Source organism: Trachypithecus francoisi, unplaced genomic scaffold, assembly GCF_009764315.1.
Source record: "Trachypithecus francoisi isolate TF-2019V2 unplaced genomic scaffold, Tfra_2.0 Lachesis_group4, whole genome shotgun sequence".
Lineage (NCBI taxonomy): Eukaryota > Metazoa > Chordata > Mammalia > Primates > Cercopithecidae > Trachypithecus > Trachypithecus francoisi.
The window spans coordinates 132,022,253-132,044,091 of record NW_022681469.1 but is presented as its reverse complement, the minus strand read 5'-3'; the positions used below and the strand labels follow the sequence as shown (position 1 = coordinate 132,044,091).

Here is a 21,839-nt window from a genome sequence, read left to right as displayed (position 1 = left end):
TGTGGCCAACAAACATATGAAAAAAAGCTCATCATCATGGGTCATTAGAGAAATGCAAATCAAAACCATAATGAGATACCATCCCATGCCAGTTAGAATAGTGATCATTAAAAAGCCAGGAAACAACAGATGCTGGAGAGGATGGTGAGAAATAGGTACGCTTTTACACTGTTGGTAGTAGTGTAAATTATTTCAACCATTGTAGAAGACAGTAGGGTGATTCCTCAAGGATCTAGAACCAGAAATACCATTTGACCTAGCAATCTTATTACTGGGTATATACCCGAAGGATTATAAGTCATTCTACTATAAAGACACATGCACACGCATATTTATTGCAGCACTATTCACAATAGCAAAGACTTGGATCCAACCCAAATGCCCATACATGGTAGACTGGATAAAGAAAATGTGGCACATATACACCATGGAATACTATGCAGCCATAAAAAAGGATGAGTTCATGTTTTTTGCAGGGACATGGATGAAGCTGGAAGCCATCTTTCTCAGCAAACTAACACAGGAACACAAAACCAAACACTGCACGTTCTCACTCATAAGTGGGAGTTGAACAATGAGAACACATGGACACAGGGAGGGGAACACCACACACTGGGGGCTGTTGGGGGAATGGGGAGCTGGGGGAGGGATAGCATTAGGAGAAATACCTAATATACATAATGGGTTGAGGGGTGCAGCAAACCACCATGGCATGTGTATACCTATGTAACAAACCTGCATGTTCTGCCATGTATCCCAGAACTTAAGATGTAATAAAAAAAAGAAAAGAAAGAAAAACAGCATGTAATTCAGCCCACCAAAAAAAAAAAAAAAGTCAAAGACAGTGAGAATTCTTAAAACAGCAATAAAAAATATAAAGTCACTCTAAGGGAATCCCCATTAGATTAACAGCACATTTCTTAAGAGAAAGCTAACAGGCCAAGAGAGAATGGGATGATATATTCAAAATGTTAAAGGGGGAAAAAAAAACTCCACTCAAGACTACACCCAGAAAAGGTCTCTTTCAGAAATGAGAGATAAAAAACATCTTTCCCAGACAAACAAAAACTAAGGGAATTTATTACCACTCACCAGCCTTACCAAAACATGCTCAAGGGAGCCCTACATCTAGAAGCAAAACGACAATCATCATGAAAACATGCAAAAGTATAAAACTAACTGATAGAGCAGATACACAAAGGGAGAAACAGAAAATAATCAAACCTTATACTACAGAAAATCATCAAACCACAATAATAAACAACAAGAGAGGAAGAAAAGAACAAATAATATACAAAACTACAAGAAAACAATTAAGTAAATAACAGGAGTAAGTCTTCACCTATAAATAATAACCTTGAATGTAAATGGATTAAATTCTCCACTTAAAAGATATAGACTGACTTGAACCAGGGAGGCAGAGGTTGCAGTGAGCCAAGATGGCGCCACGGCACTCCAGCCTGGGTGACAGAGTGAGACTCCATCTCAAAAAAACAAAGCAAAACAAAACAAAAAAATAACAACAACAACAAAATACAAAACAAAAAACAAAAAAAGATATAAATTGGATAACTAGGTTAAAAAAAAAAAAAAAGACCCAACTATATTCTGTTCACAATAAACTTACTTCACCTATAATAATACAGATAGACTAGAAGTAAAGAGATGGAAAAAGACATTCCATGTAAAGAGAAACCAAAATTAAGCAGGAGTAACTATACTTAAGCAGATAAAAGAGATTTTAATCAAACCTCTAAAAAGATACAAACAAGGTTATCATATAATGATAAACAGGATCAATTCATAAAGAGAACATACCAATTGTAAATATATATGCCCCAACACCAGAGCACACAGATACATAAAACAAATGTTATTGAATCTTAAAGGGAGAGATAGACTACAATACAGTAATCACAGGAGACTTCAACACTTTGTTCTCAGCATGGGCAGATGGTATAGAGAGAAAATAAACAAAGAAATTTGGATTTAAGCTGCACTTTGGATGAAATAGACCTAACTGATATTTACAGAACATTTCATCTAGCAGCTACAGAATACATTTTCTTTTTCATCAACACATGAAACATTCTTCAGGATAAGTTACATGTTAGGCCACAAAACAATCCTCAACACATTTAAAAGAACTGAAATAATATCAAATATATTTCCTTACCACGATGAAATAATCTAGAAATAAATAAGAGTGTATTAGGTTGTTCTTGTATTGCTACAAAAAATACCTGAGACTTGGTAATTTATAAGAAAAGAGGTTTATTTGGCTCATGGCTCTGCAGGCTGTACAGGAAGCACAGTGCCAGTATCTGCTTCTGGGGAGACCTCAGGAAGATTTTACTCATTGTGGAAGGTGAAGTGGGAGCAGGCACATCATACTGTGAAAACGGGAGAAAGGATGGGTGACGTACTACACACTTAAATGAGTGGATCTTGTGAAAACTCTCTCACTATCAGGTGTACAGCACCAAGCCGTGAGAGATCTGCTCCCGTGACCCAAACACCTCCCACCAGGTCTCACCTCTAACACTAGGATTTACATCTCAACATGAGATTCAGAGGGGACATCCAAAGTATATTACAAGAGAAACGTTCAAAACTGTAAAAATGCATGAAAATTTAAAAAAAAAAATGCTCCTGAATGACCAATTGGTCATGAAGAAATTAAGAAGCATATTTTAAAATGTCTTGAAATAAATGAAAATAGAAACCTAAAATTCCAAAATGTATGGAGTACAGCAGAAGCAGTATTAAGAGATAAGTTTATAACAATAAATGCCTACATCAGAAAAGTAGAAAGATTCCAAATAAACAATGTAACAATGTATCTCTAGGGACTAGAAAAACAAAAACAAAACAAACCCCAAATTAGTAGAAGGAAAGAAATAATAACAATCAGAGCAGAAATAAATGAAATTGAAACTGAAAACAAAATACAAAAGAGAAATGAAATAAAAACGTATCTGTTTGAAAACATAAACGAAACTGACAAATGATTACCTAAACTAACCAAGAATAAAAGAGAAAATACCCAAATAAATAAAATCAGAAAGGAAAAGAGACTGTACAATTAATAGCACAGAAATTTAAAATAAAAAAAGAATCACTGAAGACTACCATGAACAACTGTACACCAACAAGTTGGAAAACCTAGCAAAAATGGATAATTTCATGGATACATATACCCTACCAAGACTGACTCAAGAAGAAGCAGAAACTCTGAAGAGACCAATTATTAATAATAAAATTGAATCCATAATTTTTAAAAAGTCTCCCATCAAAGAAAAGCCGAAGACCTCATGACTTTGCTGCTGAATTCTACCAAACATTTAGAAAATAACTAATACTATTTCTTTTCAAACTCTTCCAGAAAATTGAATGGGAGGAAATTCTTTTAAACTCATTCCTCAAGGCCAGCATTAACCTGATTCCAAAACTAGACAAGGATACAACCAAAAAAGAAAACTATAGGCCTATATCCCTGATGAGCACAGATGCAAAAATCCTCAACAAAATACTAGTAAACAGAATCTGGCAGCACATTAAAAAGATTATTCACCATGACCAAAAGGGATTTATCCTAAGGATAGAAGGATAGTTTGACATATGCAAATCGACAAATGTGATATATCACATCAACAGAATGAAGGACAAAAACCATGTGATCATCTCAATAGATGCAGAAAAAGCATTTGATAAATTTCAACATACCTTCATAAGATTACCAGGGGCCTGAGAGAAGGAAAGAATGAGGATTAACTGTTTAATGAGTAAAGAGTTTTAGTATGGAATGATGGAAAACTTCTGGAACTGAATTGTAGTCCTGGTTGCACAACAAACTGAATGTATTTAAGCCACTAAGCTATATGGTAAAATATTTAAAATGGTAAATTGTATATACTTTACCACAAAAGAAAGGGAAAAGGAATTGTCTTTACAGCAGACTCTCCCTTTAGTCAAGAAAGGAGAATTCTGATAAGCCTTTTAGTGGTATGAATGGGAGATAAGCGCTACTGGTAGTTTCAGAGATGCTTCCAACCTCCATGGACCACATTTCTGTTCAATGGGCCTTCCTCTTGTCAGATGATTATGGCATGAACTTGTTTTACACATCCCTAGCTGGGGCTTAACATATGGGGAGAAGAACCTGAACTTGTGGAAGTGACGCAAGGAGGAGAGAGGACTTCTGGCCAGGAAGGATGAGTGGGTCTCAGTAGCACGGCCTCAGGCCAGGGCTAAAATGAGTGATGGGCACCTCCAGGAAGGGAAGTGCTAATACCTCTGGAAGGCATTGTCTAACTGTGAGTTTTGCATATCTTTTTACTACATTGTAATTTTTTTTTTTTTTTTTTTCGGAGACAGAGTTTCGCTCTTGTTGCCCAGGCTGGGGTGCAGTGGCTCGATCTTGACTCACCACAACCTCTGCCTCCTGGGTTCAAGTGATTCTCCTACCTCAGTCTCCTGAGTAGCTGGGATTACAGGTGTGTACCACCACGCTCAGCTAATTTTTATATTTTTAGTAGAGACGAGGTTTCACCGTGTTGGCAAGGCTGATCTCGAACTCCTGACCTCAGGTGTACCACCATGCCCGGCTAATTTTTGTATTTTTAGTAGAGACAGGATTTCACCATGTTAGCCAGGCTGTTCTCGAACTCCTGACCTCAGATGATTCAACCACCTCCTAAAATACTGGGATTACAAGCATGAGCCACCACGCCCGGCCTACTACACTATAATTTTTTTAAGTTGACACCAAGCATTCAATATAGTTCATGGGCCAGCGAACTACATCCCATGGGCTGGCCACTCATTTTTGTGAATACAGTTTTTATCTGATCACAGCCATGCTTATTTATTTATGTCTGTGGCTGCATTCACACTACAACTATAAGTCGTATCGTTGCAACAGAGGTTGTTTGGCTCACAAAATATAAAATATTTACTATCTGGGCCTTTAAGAAAAAGTTTGCCCCCAAAATAGGTTTGCCACAGATGTTTACTTGTCTTTGAGAGGGAATGAAAGGGGTCTTGACCACTTTTTGGAGTAAAGCCTTCCAGAGAAGTGCAGAGGTCATCTGAAAATAGAGCTCAGGGCAGCAGTCGAAGTGAGAGGAGTGGGTGCTACCAGCCTTGGGGGATTTGTAGAACATGCAAGCACTGCCCAGGGAGTCTCAGAAATCCTCAGAGAGGGGACTAAGCTTCCTGCCACACCCAAGTGAGACCTTGGATCGTAAGACATATTCAAGCTCCCATTCATGAAGGTTCTGGTCTTTGGATTATATCTGGGACTAATCTCAATCCTTAAGGAGATCCGGAAATATGTCCTCGGTAAAGCTGCTAAATGTGTGAAGAAAATGGTGCTTTTTAATATAGAGTGATTCTGCACAGGTTCACTGTATATTACGGTATATACAGTATATACAGCTTTGTATCCCAAAGCAAAGAGTACATCGCTATTTCCTAACAGCCTCTGAGATGAGGGGATGACAAGAGCAGAGGAGAGAGGCACTTTTTTGAATAAGGATGTCTCAGGCATGACACCAACTATATAGAAAGCTACTCAGGTTTTTCATTACCATTTCTTAAAAATTTTTTTTTTTTTTTTTTTTTTTGAGGCGGAGTCTCGCTCTGCCGCCCAGGCTGGAGTGCTGTGGCCGGATCTCGGCTCACTGCAAGCTCCGCCTCCCGGGTTCACGCCATTCTCCTGCCTCAGCCTCCTGAGTAGCTGGGACTACAGGCGCCCGCAACCGCGCCCGGCTAATTTTTTTGTATTTTTAGTAGAGACGGGGTTTCACCATGGTCTCGATCTCCTGACCTTGTGATCCGCCCACCTCGGCCTCCCAAAGTGCTGGGATTACAGGCGTGAGCCACCGCGCCCGGCCATTTCTTAAAATTTTAAATCTTAAATTTCCCTGAGAAGTGAGTGAATCACATACTAGTTATTATAGATTGGATTTCTTTCAGTGGAATTGTTCCTGGAGTGTGAACAGAGCTACGACTTGATTGATCACAAGTTATTCCCCTGCCCCAGGTAGCTGTAGGAAATTCCCAGGAAACAGTGCACTGATAGACATCATCAATTGGGCAGGCAGTGGAGCGCAGTCTGAACTTCTTTATCAGGGAGCAGAGTAGTGCCCTAAATTCTACTAGACTTGACTTTTGGATTTCCCAGAAAAGCTACCATTTATGCGTGATGCTCCAACTGATAATATCTTCTACCCAGTCTCAGGACACGAAGGCAATGCTTTTCATTAACAAAATTTCACCCTCCACTCACGCCATCCCAGAGAGTAGGTTACTAGCAACCTTGTAAGAAGTATTTCTCTCTCCTATGTTAATTAAATTTCACAAATTTCACTCTTTTTAAAAAGTGACTTAATCATCAGGAACTGCAATATTGAGTTGGCCAGTTATTTTGAAATCACAGTTACCTCAAATTTGAAAAGATAAGCCATCTTTGGACTTAGCAACTACCGCTTTTAGACCATCTGGAGTTCCAAGCCTTCAGTATCTATGGTACATAATCTCCATGATAATACCTTCATCATTTCATTCACTTATTCACTCATATAACCATTCCAAAGATGCTGAGTACTTACTACGGGTCAAACACTGTTCTAAAATATAAAGGTAGCAAAGGCATAGTTCCTGCCCTTAAGCATATTATGTTTTTAGGAAACAGACTATGCTTAGATTAAGTTTGATTATGATTGTCATGAATAATAACATTGTCATTCAAAATAAGATGGGACAATAACAATTTTTGGAAAATACTTTGGTATAACGCATGAAGTAGCTTTGAAAACACTTTGCTGGGGGCGTGCCCAAGATGGCTGAATAGGAACAGCCCTAGCCTCCAGCTCCCAGGGTGAGTGACACAGAAGATGAGTGATTTCTGCATTTTCAACTGAGGTACCAGATTCATCTCACTGGGGTGTGTCGGACAGTTGGCGCTGGTCCGCACGTGCAGCCCGACCAGCTAGAGCTGAAGCAGGGCAAGGCATCGCCTCCCCTGGGAAGTGCAAGGGGGAAGGGAATTCCTTTTCCCAGCCAAAGGAAATTGAGACACACAACACCTGGAAAATCGGGTAACTCCCACCCTAATACTGTGCTTTACCAAGGGTCTTAGCAAACGGCACACCAGGAGATTATATACCACACCTGGCCCAGAGGGTCCCACACCCACAGAGCCTCCCTCATTGCTAGCACAGCAGTCTGAGATCTAAATGCAAGGTGGCAGCGAGGCTGGGGGAGGGGCACCCGCCATTGCTGAGGCTCAAGTAGGTAAACAAAGCCAAAGCCGCTGGGAAGCTTGAATTGGGTGGAGCCCACCACAGTTCAAGGAGGCCGGCCTGCCTCTGTAGACTCCTCCTCTGGGGACAGGGCATACCTAAACAAAAAGCAGCAGAAACCTCGGCAGAGGTAAATGCCCCTGTCTGACAGCTTTGAAGAGAGCAGTGAATCTCCCAGCACAAAGGTTGAGATCTGAGAACGGACAGACCGCCTACTCAAGTGGGTCCCTGACCCCTGAGTAGCCTAACTGGGAGACATCCCCCATTAGGTACAGACCGATACCTCCCACCTCACACAGTGGGGTACACCCCTGAGATGAAGCTTCCAGAGCAAGAATCGGACAGCAACACTCACTGTTCAGCAATATTCTATCTTCTGCAGCCTCTGCTGCTGATACCCAGGCAAACAGGGTCTGGAGTGCACCTCAAGCAAACTCCAACAGACCTACAGCTGAGGGTCCTGACTGTTAGAAGGAAAACTAGCAAACAGAAAGGACACCCACACCAAAACCCCATCAGTACATCACCATCATCAAAGACCAAAGACAGATAAAACCACAAAGATGGGGAAAAAGCAGCGCAGAAAAGCTGGAAATTCAAAAAATCAGAGCGCATCCCCCCCTCCAAAGGAATGCAGCCCATCACCAGCAAAGGAACAAAGCTGGATGGAAAATGACTTTGAGGAGTCAAGAGAAGAAGGCTTCAGTCCATCAAACTTCTCAGAGCTGAAGGAGGAACTACGTAACCAGCGCAAACAAACTAAAAACCTTGAAAAAAGATTTGATGAATGGCTAACTAGAATAACCAATGTAGAGAAGTCCTTAAAAGAACTGACAGAGATGAAAACCATAACATAAGAACTACGTGACAAATGCACAAGCTTCAGTAACTGACTCAATCAAATGGAATAAAGACTATCAGCGATTGAAGATCAAATGAATGAAATGAAGTGAGAAGAGAAGTATAGAGAAAAAAGAGTAAAAAGAAACGAACAAAGCCTCCGAGAAATATGGGATTATGTGAAAAGACTGAATCCACATCTGATTGGTGTGCCTGAAAGTGACAGGGAAAATGGAACCAAGTTGGAAAACACTCTGCAGGGTATCATCCAGGAGAACTTCCCCAACCTAGTAAGGCAGGTCAACATTCAAATTCAGGAAATACAGAGAATTCCACAAAGATACTCCTCAAGAAGAGCAACTCCAAGACACATAATTGTCAGATTCACCAAAGTTGAAATGAAGGAAAAAATGTTAAGGGCAGCCAGAGAGAAAGGTCGGGTTACCCACAAAGGGAAGCCCATCAGACTAATAGCAGATCTCTCGGCAGAAACTCTCCAAGGCAGAAGAGAGTGGGGGCCAATATTCAACATTCTTAAAGAAAAGAATTTTCAACCCAGAATTTCATATCCAGCCAAACTAAGTTTCATAAGTGAAGGAGAAATAAAATCCTTTACAGATAAGCAAATGCTTAGAGATTTTGTCACCACCAGGCCTGCCCTACAAGAGATCCTGAAGGAAGCCCTAAACATGGAAAGGAACAACTGGTACCAGCCATTGCAAAAACATGTCAAAATGTAAAGTCCATCGATGCTAGGAAGAAACTGCATCAACTAGCTAGCAAAATAACCAGCTAATATCAAAATGACAGGATCAAGTTCACACATAATAATATTAACCTTAAATGTAAATGAACTAAATGGTCCAATTAAATGACACAGACTGGCAAATTGGATAAAGAGTCAAGACCCATCAGTATGCTATATTCAGGAGACCCATCTCACATGCAGAGACACACTTAGGCTCAAAATAAAGGGATGGAGGAAGATCTACCAAGCAAATGGAAAACAAAAAAAAAGCAGTGGTTGCAATCCTAGTCTCTGATAAAACAGACTTTAAACCATCAAAGATCAAAAGAGACAAAGAAGGCCATTACATGATGGTAAAGGGATCAATTCATCAGAAAGAGCTCACTATCCTAAATATATATGCACCCAATACAGGAGCACCCAGATTCATAAAGCAAGTCCTTAGAGACTTACAAAGAGACTTAGACTCCCATACAATAATAATGGGAGACTTTAACACCCCACTGTCAACATTAGACAGATCAATGAGACAGAAAGTTAATAAGGATATCCAGGAATTGAACTCAACTCTGCACCAAGCAGACCTAATAGACATTGACAGAACTCTCCACCCCAAATCAACAGAATATACATTCTTCTCAGCATCACATCGCACTTATTCCAAACTTGACCACATAGTTGGAAGTAAAGCACTCCTCAGCAAGTGCAAAAGAACAGAAATTATAACAAACTGTCTCTCAGACCACAGTGCAATCAAACTAGAACTCAGGACTAAGAAACTCAATCAAAACTGCTCAACTACATGGAAACTGAACAACCTGCTCCTGAATGACTACTGGGTACATAATGAAATGAAGGCAGAAATAAAGATGTTCTTTGAAACCAATGAGAACAAAGATACAACATACCAGAATCTCTGGGACACATTTAAAGCAGTATGTAGAGGGAAATTTATAGCACTAAATGCCCACAGGAGAAAGCAGAAAAGATCTAAAATCGACACCCTAACATCACAATTAAAAGAACTAGAGAAGCAAGAGCAAACACATTCAAAAGCTAGCAGAAGGCAAGAAATAACCAAGATCAGAGCAGAACTGAAGGAGATAGAGACACAAAAAAACCCTCCAAAAAATCAATGAATCCAGGAGTTGGTTTTTTGAAAAGATCAACAAAATTGATAGACCACTAGCAAGACTGATAAAGAAGAAAAGAGAGAAGAATCAAATAGATGCAATAAAAAATGATAAAGGGGATATCACCACCAACCCCACAGAAATACAAACTACCATCAGAAAATACTATAAACACCTCTACACAAATAAACTAGAAAACCTAGAAGAAATGGATAATTTCCTGGACACTTACACTCTCCCAAGACTAAACCAGGAAGACGTTGAATCCCTGAATAGACCAATAGCAGGCTCTGAAATTGAGGCAATAATTAATAACCTACCAACCAAAAAAAGTCCAAGACCAGAAGGATTCACAGCCGAATTCTACCGGAGGTACAAGGAGAAGTTGGTACCATTACTTCTGAAACTATTCCAATCAATGGAAACAGAGGGAATCCTCCATAACTCATTTTATGAGGCCAACATCATCCTGATACCAAAGCCTGACAGAGACACAATAAAAAAAGAGAATTTTAGACCAATATCCCTAATGAACATCGATGCAAAAATCCTCAATAAAATACTGGCAAACCGAATCCAGCAGCTCATCAAAAAGCTTATCCACCATGATCAAGTGGGCTTCATCCCTGGGATGCAAGGCTGGTTCAACATACACAAATCAATAAACATAATCCAGCATATAAACAGAACCAAAGACAAAAACCACATGATTATCTCAATAGATGCAGAAAAGGCCTTTGACAAAATTCAACAGCCCTTCATGCTAAAAACTCTCAATAAATTCAGTATTGTTGGAACGTATCTCAAAATAATAAGAGCTATTTATGACAAACCCACAGCCAATATCATACTGAATGGGCAAAAACTGGAAGCATTCCCTTTGAAAACTGGCATAAGACAAGGATGCCCTTTCTCATCACTCCTATTCAACATAGTGTTGGAAGTTCTGGCTAGGGCAATCAGGCAAGAGAAAGAAATCAAGGGTATTCAGTTAGGAAAAGAAGAAATCAAATTGTCCCTGGTTGCAGATGACATGATTGTATATTTAGAAAACCCCATTTTCTCAGCCCAAAATTTCCTTAAGCTGATAAGCAACTTCAGCAAAGTCTCAGGATACAAAATCAATGTGCAAAAATCACAAGCATTCTTATACAGCAGTTAACAGACAAACAGAGAGCCAAATCAGGAATGAACTCCCATTCACAATAGCTTCAAAGAGAATAAAATACCTAGGAATCCAACTTACAAGGGGTGTAAAGGAACTCTTCAAGGAGAACTACAAACCACGGCTCAGTGAAATAAAAGAGGACACAAACGAAAGGAGGAACATAACATACCATGCTCATGGATAGGAAGAATCAATGTTGTGAAAATGGCCATACAGCCCGAGGTAATTTATAGATTCAATGCCATCCCCATTAAGTTACCAATGACTTTCTTCACAGAATTGGAAAAAACTGCTTTAAAGTTCATATGGAACCAAAAAAGAGCCCGCATTGCCAAGACAATCCTAAGTCAAAAGAACAAAGCTGGAGGCATCATACTACCTGACTTCAAACTATACTACAAGGCTACAGTAACCAAAACAGCATGGTACTGGTACCAAAACAGAGATATAGACCAATGGAACAGAACAGAGCCCTCAGAAATAATACCACACATCTACAGCCATCTGTTCTTTGACAAACCTGACAAAAACAAGAAATGGGGAAGGATTCCCTATTTAATAAATGGTGCTGGAAAATTGGCTAGCCATAAGTAGAAAGCTGAAACTGGATCCTTTCCTTACTCCTTACATGAAAATTAATTCAAGATGGATTAGAGACTTAAATTTTAGACCTAAAACCATAAAAATCCTAGAAGAAAACCTAGGTAATACCATTCAGGACATAGGCATGGGCAAGGACTTCATGTCTAAAACACCAAAAACAATGGCAACAAAAGCCAAAATTGACAAATGGGATCTCATTAAACTAAAGAGCTTCTGCACATCAAAAGAAACTACCATCAGAGTGAATAGGCAACCTACAGAATGGGAGAAAATTTTTACAATCTACTCATCTGACAAAGGGCTAATATCCAGAACCTATAAAGAACTCAATCAAATTTACAAGAAAAAAACAAACAACCCCATCAAAAAGTGGGCAAAGGATATGAACAGACACTTCTCAAAAGAAGACATTCATACAGCCAACAGACACATGAAAAAATGCTCATCATCACTTGCCATCAGAGAAATGCAAATCAAAACCACAATGAGATACCATCTCACACCAGTTAGAATGGGGATCATTAAAATATCAGGAAACAACAGGTGCTGGAGAGGATATGGAGAAATAAGAACACTTTTACACTGTTGGTGGAACTGTAAACAAGTTCAACCATTGTGGAAGACAGTGTGGCCATTCCTCAAGGATCTAGAACTAGAAATACCACTTGACCCAGCCATCCCATTACTGGAGATATACCCAAAGGATTATAAGTCATGCTGCTATAAAGACACATGCACACTTATGTTTATTGTGGCACTATTCACAATAGCAAAGACTTGGAATCAACCCAAATGTCCATCAGTGACAGATTGCATTAAGAAAATGTGGCACATATATACCACGGAATACTATGCAGCCATAAAAAAGGATGAGTTTGTGTCCTTTGTAGGGACATGGATGCAGCTGGAAACCATCATTCTCAGCAAACTATCACAGGAACAGAAAACTAAATACCGCATGTTCTCCCTCATAGGTGGGAACTGAACAATGAGATCATTTGGACACAGGAAGGGGAACATCACACACCAGGTCCTATTGTGAGGAGGGGGTGGGGGGAAGGACAGCATTAGGAGATATACCTAATATAAATGACGAGTTATTGGGTGCAGCACACCAACATGGCACATGTATACATATATAACAAACTCACACATTGTGCACATGTACCCTAGAACTTAAACAGTAAAAAAAAAAAAACTCTTCTTCAGTTCAAAAAAAGGAAAAGAAAACACTTTGCAAAGCAATGTCTCAGAAATCTTTGACCAACTGAAAATTGTTTTCAATGTTATTACTTTGAAGGATAGTACTGACTTGCACATACTCTAATCTTTAAAATATTTTTTGTCTGAGTCTGAGTCAGGAAGACTGCTTGAGCCCAGGGATTTGAGACCAGCCTTGGCAACACAGTGAGACCCCCTATCTAAAGAAAAAAAAAAAGCAGGCAGGGTGGCTCACGCCTGCAGTCCCAGCTATTCAGGAGGCTGAAGTGAGAGGATCACCTGATTCCAGGAGATGAAGGCTTCAGTGAGCTGTGATTGCGCGACTGCACTCCTGCCTTGGAGACAGAGCGAGGCCTTGTCCCAAAAATATATTTTTAACATATTATTTAACAATATATTGGCCGGGCGCGGTGGCTCAAGCCTGTAATCCCAGCACTTTGGGAGGCCGAGACAGGCGGATCACGAGGTCAGGAGATCGAGACCATCCTGGCTAACACGGTGAAACCCCGTCTCTACTAAAAAAAAAATACAAAAACTAGCCGGGCGAGGTGGCGGGCGCCTGTAGTCCCAGCTACTCGGGAGGCTGAGGCAGGAGAATGGCGTAAACCCGGGAGGCGGAGCTTGCAGTGAGCTGAGATCTGGCCACTGCACTCCAGTCCGGGCGACAGAGCGAGACTCCGCCGCAAAAAAAAAAAAAAGAAAAAAAAAAAAAAAAAAACAATATATTTAACATATTTTAGTCACAACATGCTATGTCTCTCATAGTACTAGCACAATGGCTTATACATAGTAGACATCAGTAAACATTTCACAGGTTCACTGATTTTAAATTTGGAAAGCACTTTTAGAAATTAGCTAGACCTACGGTCCTTAACTTTCATTGGATTTTGGACCACTTTGAAAATCTGATGAAATCCGTGTTTTTCTCATTCAAAAAAGAAAAAAAAAAAAAAAGCGCTGCCAAGCACAATGGCTCAAGCCTGTAATCCCAACACAGCCAAGACAGGAGGATCACTTGAGCCCAGGAGTTTGAGACCAACCTGGGCAACATGAGCAAGACCCTGTCTCTATTAAAAAAAAATTAATTAATTAGCCAGGGGTGGTGGCAAGTACCTGTAGTCTCAGCTACTGAGGAGGCTGAGATGAAAGGATCACTTGACCCCTGGAGATTGAGGCTGCAGTCAGTGAGCCATGATTGGGTCACTGAACTCCAGCCTGGGCAACAGAGAGAAAGGCCCTGAAGAAAGAAAGAGAGAGACAGAGAGAGAGAGAGAGAGAGAGAGAGAGAGAGAGAAACAGAGGGAGGGAGGAGGGAGGGAGGGAGGGAGGAAGGAAGGAAGGAAGGAAGGGAAGAAGTAAGGAGGGAGAGAAAAACAAACACAAAAAACAAAAAAGAAAAGAAAAACACACACACTTACATTTTTGCATGCAATTTCAGAGGATTGGTGTATCTCTCTAAAGACCATCCAGGATCTCCCTTAGCTGAGCATCTCTTATCTAGTCTACAACTTCCATTTTATAATTGTTGAAAATCATTGCTAGAAGAAGAGTTGGAAAACTGTGTCCCCTAAGTCAAATCTGGCTCACTTCTTGTTTTTGTACAGCCTGTGAGCTACAAATGATTTTTATAGTTTTAAATGGTTATGTAAGTACCAATATATTAGCCTCAGTTCTACCTCTTGGCTTGCAAAGCCTAAAATATTTACTATCTAGGCTTTTGTAGAAAAAGTTTGCCAACCCCTGATCTGGAATCCTTAGATAATATTCCCCCAAATTATGCAGCCAGTTACTAGAAAACAGAGGACTAGAGTTCACACCACCTGATTCCTCATTCATTGGTCTTCCTATTACTCCTATTGATTGATTAAAATCCTGACTAATTAATTGATTTAAACCCAATAAAACAGAAAACAAAGACGTGTAATTCTGGAGTACTGACTAAGTAATTTCTCAGATAAGTAATTGTGCAATTATGTAGAACGCTGAAGTCCAGAGAATTAAGTGACCTATCAAAAGTCATATAACAAATTTGTGAAACAAAATTAAGTGTCTATAGTCAGGTTAGGCATTACTTATTTTTTAAAAACTTTGCATTATATTTCATTCGACATATTGGAAAAATGTTACTTCTTGGAAGTAGAAAATACTGGTACAGAAGATATTTTACTTAAAGTAAAATTATTTGAACAGATGTTGTTCCTTTAATTTATCTTATTTAAGAAGTTATTTTCGGATCCTTCCTGTTATGTAGTACTTTAAAAGTGGGATGGAAAGAATGATAATTACCATTATTTCACATGTTATTTTGAATATGCTTCTTTTAGAAATGTCTAAGTGCCTGATTGCTTACAGATTGTTTCCTTCTATTGACTAGGGCTGCCCGAATAGTTTCAACCTCTATCTGAAAATAATGCAGTAATAGAGTTAAAGGATTTTTGTAACAAAAGAAAATTAAGACATCACTTAAAAGACAAGCATTTGAATAATTATACATAAATTCAATAGTGCCAGGTGCCCTAAAAAATTCTATGATACGTTTAGCCGGTTTTTTGACAGAGAGATTCTAAAATCACTTTGGTTCATAGTTACCAATAAAAATTAGGTTTTACTTTCAGAGCAGCGTATCCTAAGCAGTAAGAATAGAACAATCCCTTCTATGAAGGAGGAGTTGTGGCTAGAGAGAATAAGCTTGCTTTTTATAGCAGAATCTTTTGAAGATTCCGAATTAGAACTATGCCAACCAATTCAGTATGCTTTATTTCTACGGCATTTTCATTCATGTCTCCCCAAACCTAAGTCTTCTGCACTTACCTTGAAAATCCAGATTTCTCAGTGATGGCTACAGAGACGGGCCACATGTCTGCCTTCCAAATAGGATTCTGTTTCAACAGCGGGGCAGCTGGGGCATTTCCATGCTCTGCATGCATTTGCAAAGGCTCTGGACAGCTTACCAAGCAAAAGGAAGTGAATGTGTTCTAAGTTCCTCAGAATGTCAACAGACCATAAAACCTCAAAACCGTTTGAAACACAATAGTCTTGAAAAACTAAGCCGTTAAACATGAATAGCCCAAGTTGCAAAACTACAGAGAGACCAATTATGTCAAGAAATATTTATGAAGGATTGATGACTATGATGAATCAAGTTTTTAAAATGTTATTCAAACGAAATTTTGTAGAGAATGGGGAACAAAGTGATATTACCAAAAACAAAAAAGGGAAGATAAACTGTGTATTGTTCTTCTGGTGAAGGAATATGTGTAACATTTCCTTTCAGTAAGGAGAAAATTTCCAGAGTTGCTCTATACCTCACTGGGCTCCCACTTAGGGCTCCCACTTTTATAATTGTGTTAATTAGTTGTTACTGATAAATGACATTGACTGTGATATGGTACTATAATTATGTCATTTAATTAGAATTAAGATAAAACGCACTTAAAATCAGAGTGTGCTATAGGGGCAGGGGAGGGGAGTAAATTTGTCACAGCTTAACTTCTTAGACTGTCAACATTATCTCCAAAAGAAGCTGTCCACACAGTCATAGAGATGCAATGCAAGTATTGAAAAAAAAAATCGTCAGTTCCTCAAACTGTTTTAACTTTCCTACCATTTTATGACCACTCTATAAATTAGGATTTTTTAAATGTTCTAATTATCGTGTAAATCAGCGGTCCCCAACCTTTTGGCACCAGGGAAAGGTTTCATGGAAGACAATTTTTCCACAGACAGGGGTGGGGGATGTTTTCCAGATGATTCAAGCACATTACATTTATTGTGCACTTTATTTCCATTGTTATTACATGATAATATATAATGAAATAATTATACAACTCATCTTAATGTAGAATCAGTGGGAGCCCTGAGCTGGTTTTCCTGCAACTAGATGGTCCCATCTGGGGGTGATGGGAGAAGTGACAGATCATCAGGCATTAGATTCTCATAAGGAGCACTGCAACCTAGATCCCTCACATGGACAGTTCCACAATAAGGTTCACGCTCCCATGAGAATCTAATGCTGCTGCTGATCTAACAGGAGGTGGAGCTCAGGCAGTAATGAAGTGATGGGGAGCAGCTGTAAATACAGACGAAGCTTTGCTGGCTCATTTGTGCACTGCTCCGCTCCTTCTGTACAGCCCAGTTCCTAACAGGCCACGAACCACTACTGGTCTGTGGCCCTGGGGTTGAGAATTCCTGATGTAATGAGCATGATAATATTATATGGAAATTTGTCAGTTAAAAAGTACTAATTTATTAAATATCAACATTTTAAACATTCCCCTATTTTAAAAATCCATTGTGACATTTCACCATTTCAAAAAGACATTTTAAAAGGCATCAAAATGATACTGGTCCCGGGTTCTTTCTACTTTAAGGTCCCTAAGTAGAATAACTTTGGTCATTTCGGGTGATTCCTGGTCTTCTTTACAATGCTAAAACACTCATATTTTAGGCAAAATTTTTGCAGTTTTGTTTTCATCAGTGTTCACATTTCTTACTCCAAACATAATGTTGTAAGTGCTTCCAACTTTGTTTCTTAGTTTGAAGGAAAGGCCTCTACATCAGGAAACTTCAATTTCAGCAGATGTACGTTCTTTCTGTTATATGCGTTAAAATGTTATCTGCTTCAAAATAACTCATGCTAGAGATATTTCAAGCTTTATTAATCGTAGAGAAGATTGTTGCTGACAAACCCTCCTGCTGAGAGCAGCTTAAAAGGATGAACAGAATGCAAAACCTGTAAGTTTGAAGGCTTTAGAAAGCTGCCCAGGCAATGAGAACTTAAAGAAATAAAATCCCCAGAAGAAGGAAGTACCAAAAAGTGAACCTGATTTTCAACTCTTGAGTACGTTTTACTCAAGGCATTGCTGATTTGAAATTGGACACTGAGAGGTAAAGAAACAGGAGAAATGGAGTGGCTAAGATGCTCAGAAGTAAAGGAAATCTAGTTTAAGAAGCAAAATTAGAGTCTAGAGACCACCAAGGAGGTGGTGCCCTTATAATTACCTCAAAATTTTCAGTTAGGACCCCTGAAGGGCCACACCCTAGGTGAGAGCATGCACTAGAAATATTGTACCATCACGAAGTGGGAGCCCAATTTCAAATCACCTAAATGACTTAATTAGGTAGACAATCACTGAACAGATTAGGAGATTTGCCACCATCATAACAACCTCCTCGCACACACACCAAGCAAAAGTAAAGAGTCTCTGGAGGACATTAACACTAACCAGATCAACAAATTAACAAATTGGTTCTCAAACTTTTTAGACACAATGTCCAAATTTCAGTAACTATTAACAGCCATGTCTGAAGACAAGTCTAGAAAAACAGACCATGAAAATAAACAGAAACAAATGCACATGGGCATTCAGAATTGATTGGCTTTAGAATAGCTGTAATTAATTGAAGAGTGTACACAAAATATAGAAAATTTACACTAGAGAATTTTTTAATCAAATAGAAATTCTGAAACTGAAAAATAAAATAACTAAAATTACTCAACTGATGAAGACTCAGAAGATTAGACACAGAGGATGACGGAATTGAAATATAGGTCAGTAGAAAATACTACATTGGGCTGGGTGTGGTGGCTCACACCTGGAATCCCAGCACTTTGGGAGGTCAAGGTGGGTGGATCACCTGAGTTCAGGAGTTTGAGACCAGGCTGTCCAACATGGTGAAATCCCGTCTTTACCAAAAATACAAAAATTAGCTGGACATGTTGGTGGGCACCTGTAATCCCAGTTACTAGGGAGGCTGAGGCAGGAGAATTGCTTGATCCCAGGAGGTAAAGTTTACAATGAGCTGAGATGACGCCATTGCACTCCAGCCTGGGTGACAAGGGTGAAACTCAGTCTCAAAAAAAAAACAAAACAAAAAAAGAAATACCAGATTGAGGAATGGCAACAAAAAAAGATAAAAATCATATAAAATCACACAAAAGACATGAAAGACACAGGGCAAAGTTTTAATATGCCTATAATGTTGCTCTGGAAAGAAACAAGAGGAAGAATTTGGAAGAAACACTATTTTAAAGGGCAATACATTTTTTAAAAATCATAATTAGAAAAAGACACAGACTCAAGAAGCACTATAAATCCTAAAGAGGAAGGAAACAACAGCAAAATCTCCACCAAGGTCCAGTATATAAAACTTTTCAACAATTGCAATGGAACCCAAAGGAAATGGAACAACATCTCCAAAATTATGAAAGAAAATAACTAATTTAGAGTTCTTTATGCAATAAAAATTTCCATCATCTTAATGACAAAATAATAATTTCAGACAAATGGAACCTATGATTTGTAACCTGCCAACATGAACTAAGGGAAATGCTAAAAGGAGTGATTCCAAAAGTGCAAAGGCAATCGCAGGTGAGAGCCAGAACTGCACAAAGAAACCAAGAGCACTAGAAAGAGCAAATGTGTGGGTAAGCCTAAGTACATATCGAAGATTTACAATAACAATAGTAATCATCTAACAGGATTTAAAATACAGGTAGAGTCAAAGTTCATGACAATAATAGGATAAAACATAGAAGAGTGTTCTAAAATCTTTGCATATTCTTGAAGGTGGTAAAAGTACTAATTAATATTGAACTTTAATCAGTCAAGAACGCTCACCATAATCTTTGGAATAGTCACTAAAAAATAACAACAAAAATAGCAAGATAAAAAGATGGAATGAAGAAATATTAATCCAAAAAATGCCAAAAAGTAGAGAAAAGACATATAGAATGGATAGATAAGTAGAAAACAAAGAGTAAGAGAGCAAACTTAAAACCCCAAATTTGATGATAATAATATGTAAATGCACTGAGCACTTATCAGATTACACTTTAAGGCAAGAAACATTATTGGCAACAAAGAGAGTTAATTTCATAATAAAACTGTCAATCGTTCTAAAACATTACAATTCTGAATTTGTTGCAGTTTTAGTCTCAAATATGTGAAGCAAAATGATGACATGACGCGAGGGAAAATGGACAAATTCATTATCATAGTAAAAGATTTTAACAAACTTCTCTGTGATACAACAAGCAGACAAAAATTCAATATGGATATAGTACATTTGAACAATGCAATCAATAAACTTGACCTAATTCATGTACCTTATACTCAGCAAATGCAGAATTCACATCACATGAACAACCTCAATTAACTCAATGGTAGATATAAAACAAATATAACAAATATAATAAGACTGAAATTATAGAATGTATTTTCTGACAAAAGGCACAATTAGGCTAGAAATCAATAACAAAAAGATTATGTTAAAAGCTTTGTACGTCTGAAAAGTACTCAATATACTTCTAAATAAATTACAAGCTAAAATGTGAGTACAAATGAAAATTAGGAAATACCGTCATTTGAATGATCATGAAAATTCAACTTATAAAAACTTTAATATTACAATTCAGGCCATATTTAAATGCACACAGTAGAGGTGGAAAGGTGAAATGAATGAAACTGGAGGTAAGCAGCAAGAAAGAAGTAAGAAAAATCAAGCAGAAGTCAATGAAAGATAAAACAAATGTATAAAAGAGAAAATAAAACTACAAGTTTGTTCTTTTAAAGACAAATAAATTTAATGAATCTCTAGAAAAATAGAGAAAAAAAGAAAGAGGGCACAAAATCCAAATATCAAGATTTTTTTTAAAGAAGGGGCTTGACTACACATCCCTCAGGTAATAAAATGCTAACAAAAAGATATCATAACAATTTTAGAGCAATGATTTCAATAAAATGATGAAATAATTTAAAAATCCATTATTTATATACTAAACTGCCACATGAAGAAATATATAATACAAATAGTTAATATCTAGTAAAAGAAATGAAATCTGTAACTACAACCCTGTGAAAACAAATTTCCAGGCCTAATGATTTTATGTGAATTCTTCTAAACATTTAGAAATAACATCAATTTTATATACATTATTCCACAGCACAGAAAAAAAGGAAAGATTTTCTAACTCATTTTCGGAGGTTATCATAACTTTGACAGCAAAATCCAGCGAGGAAATTATAATAAAGGGCCTAAGCAAAGTCTATTCTGATTTATATAGACACAAAACTCCTACACAAAATATTAGCAAATAAAATCTAGTGATACATATATATAAATTATAGCTGGGCATGGTGGCTCAAGTCTGTAATGCCAGCACTTTGGGAGGCCAAAGCAAGAGGATTTCTTGAGCCCAGGGGTTCAACACTGCAGTGAGCTATGATCAAGTCACTGCACTACAGCCTGAGCAACAGAATGAGACCTGCCTCAAAACAAACAAACAGAAAAATTACACACACACACACACACAATGGCATGGCATTATGGTCAGGCAATAATTATTCTGACAAGACAAGACATGTAAAAATTAGTGAGTGCAATTCACCACATAGGCAAAATAAAGGAGAAAAATCATAGGATCACTTCAAATAGTGGCAGAAAAATCGCGATAAAATTCAACACCCATCCATGATTTTTTAAAAGGCACCTACAAATGAAGAATAGACGTATACATATAAAATCCTACAGCAAACGACCTACTTTAATGGGAAAATATTGAATGCTTTCCTCCTGATAGCAAGTATAAGTTAAGGATGCCATCTGTTGCCACTCTTACTAAAGATGTTTTATTGGATCCTAACAGAATGTAGTGAGGCAAAAGAATTAATAAAAGGTATAAATATTGGAAAGAAAGAAGCAACAGAATCTTTATTTGCAAGGGATATTATTTTATACATATAAAATACAAAGACTCCACAGATAGACTTACAGAATAAATTTGTTAACTATTGCAAAGCCAAAAGTTACATATTCAT

At 38.2% G+C, this 21,839-nt stretch overlaps 1 protein-coding gene across 10 annotated transcripts in view; it reads right to left on the bottom strand.

The window, feature by feature from the left end:
* GPR141 (G protein-coupled receptor 141) overlaps positions 1-16,177 on the bottom strand; it is a 160,689-nt gene extending 144,512 nt beyond the window's left edge. For 3 of the 10 annotated variants that reach the window (XM_033193661.1, XM_033193660.1, XM_033193663.1), the window contains exon 1: positions 15,832-16,042. The gene's annotated coding sequence lies outside the window, so the exon portion shown is untranslated. Of the gene's footprint in view, positions 1-2,334; positions 2,394-15,306; positions 15,422-15,831 lie in introns of those variants that run through there. The other 7 variants (XM_033193658.1, XM_033193656.1, XM_033193657.1 and 4 more) reach the window with 5 other exon arrangements.
* Positions 16,178-21,839: the final 5,662 nt, after the last annotated feature.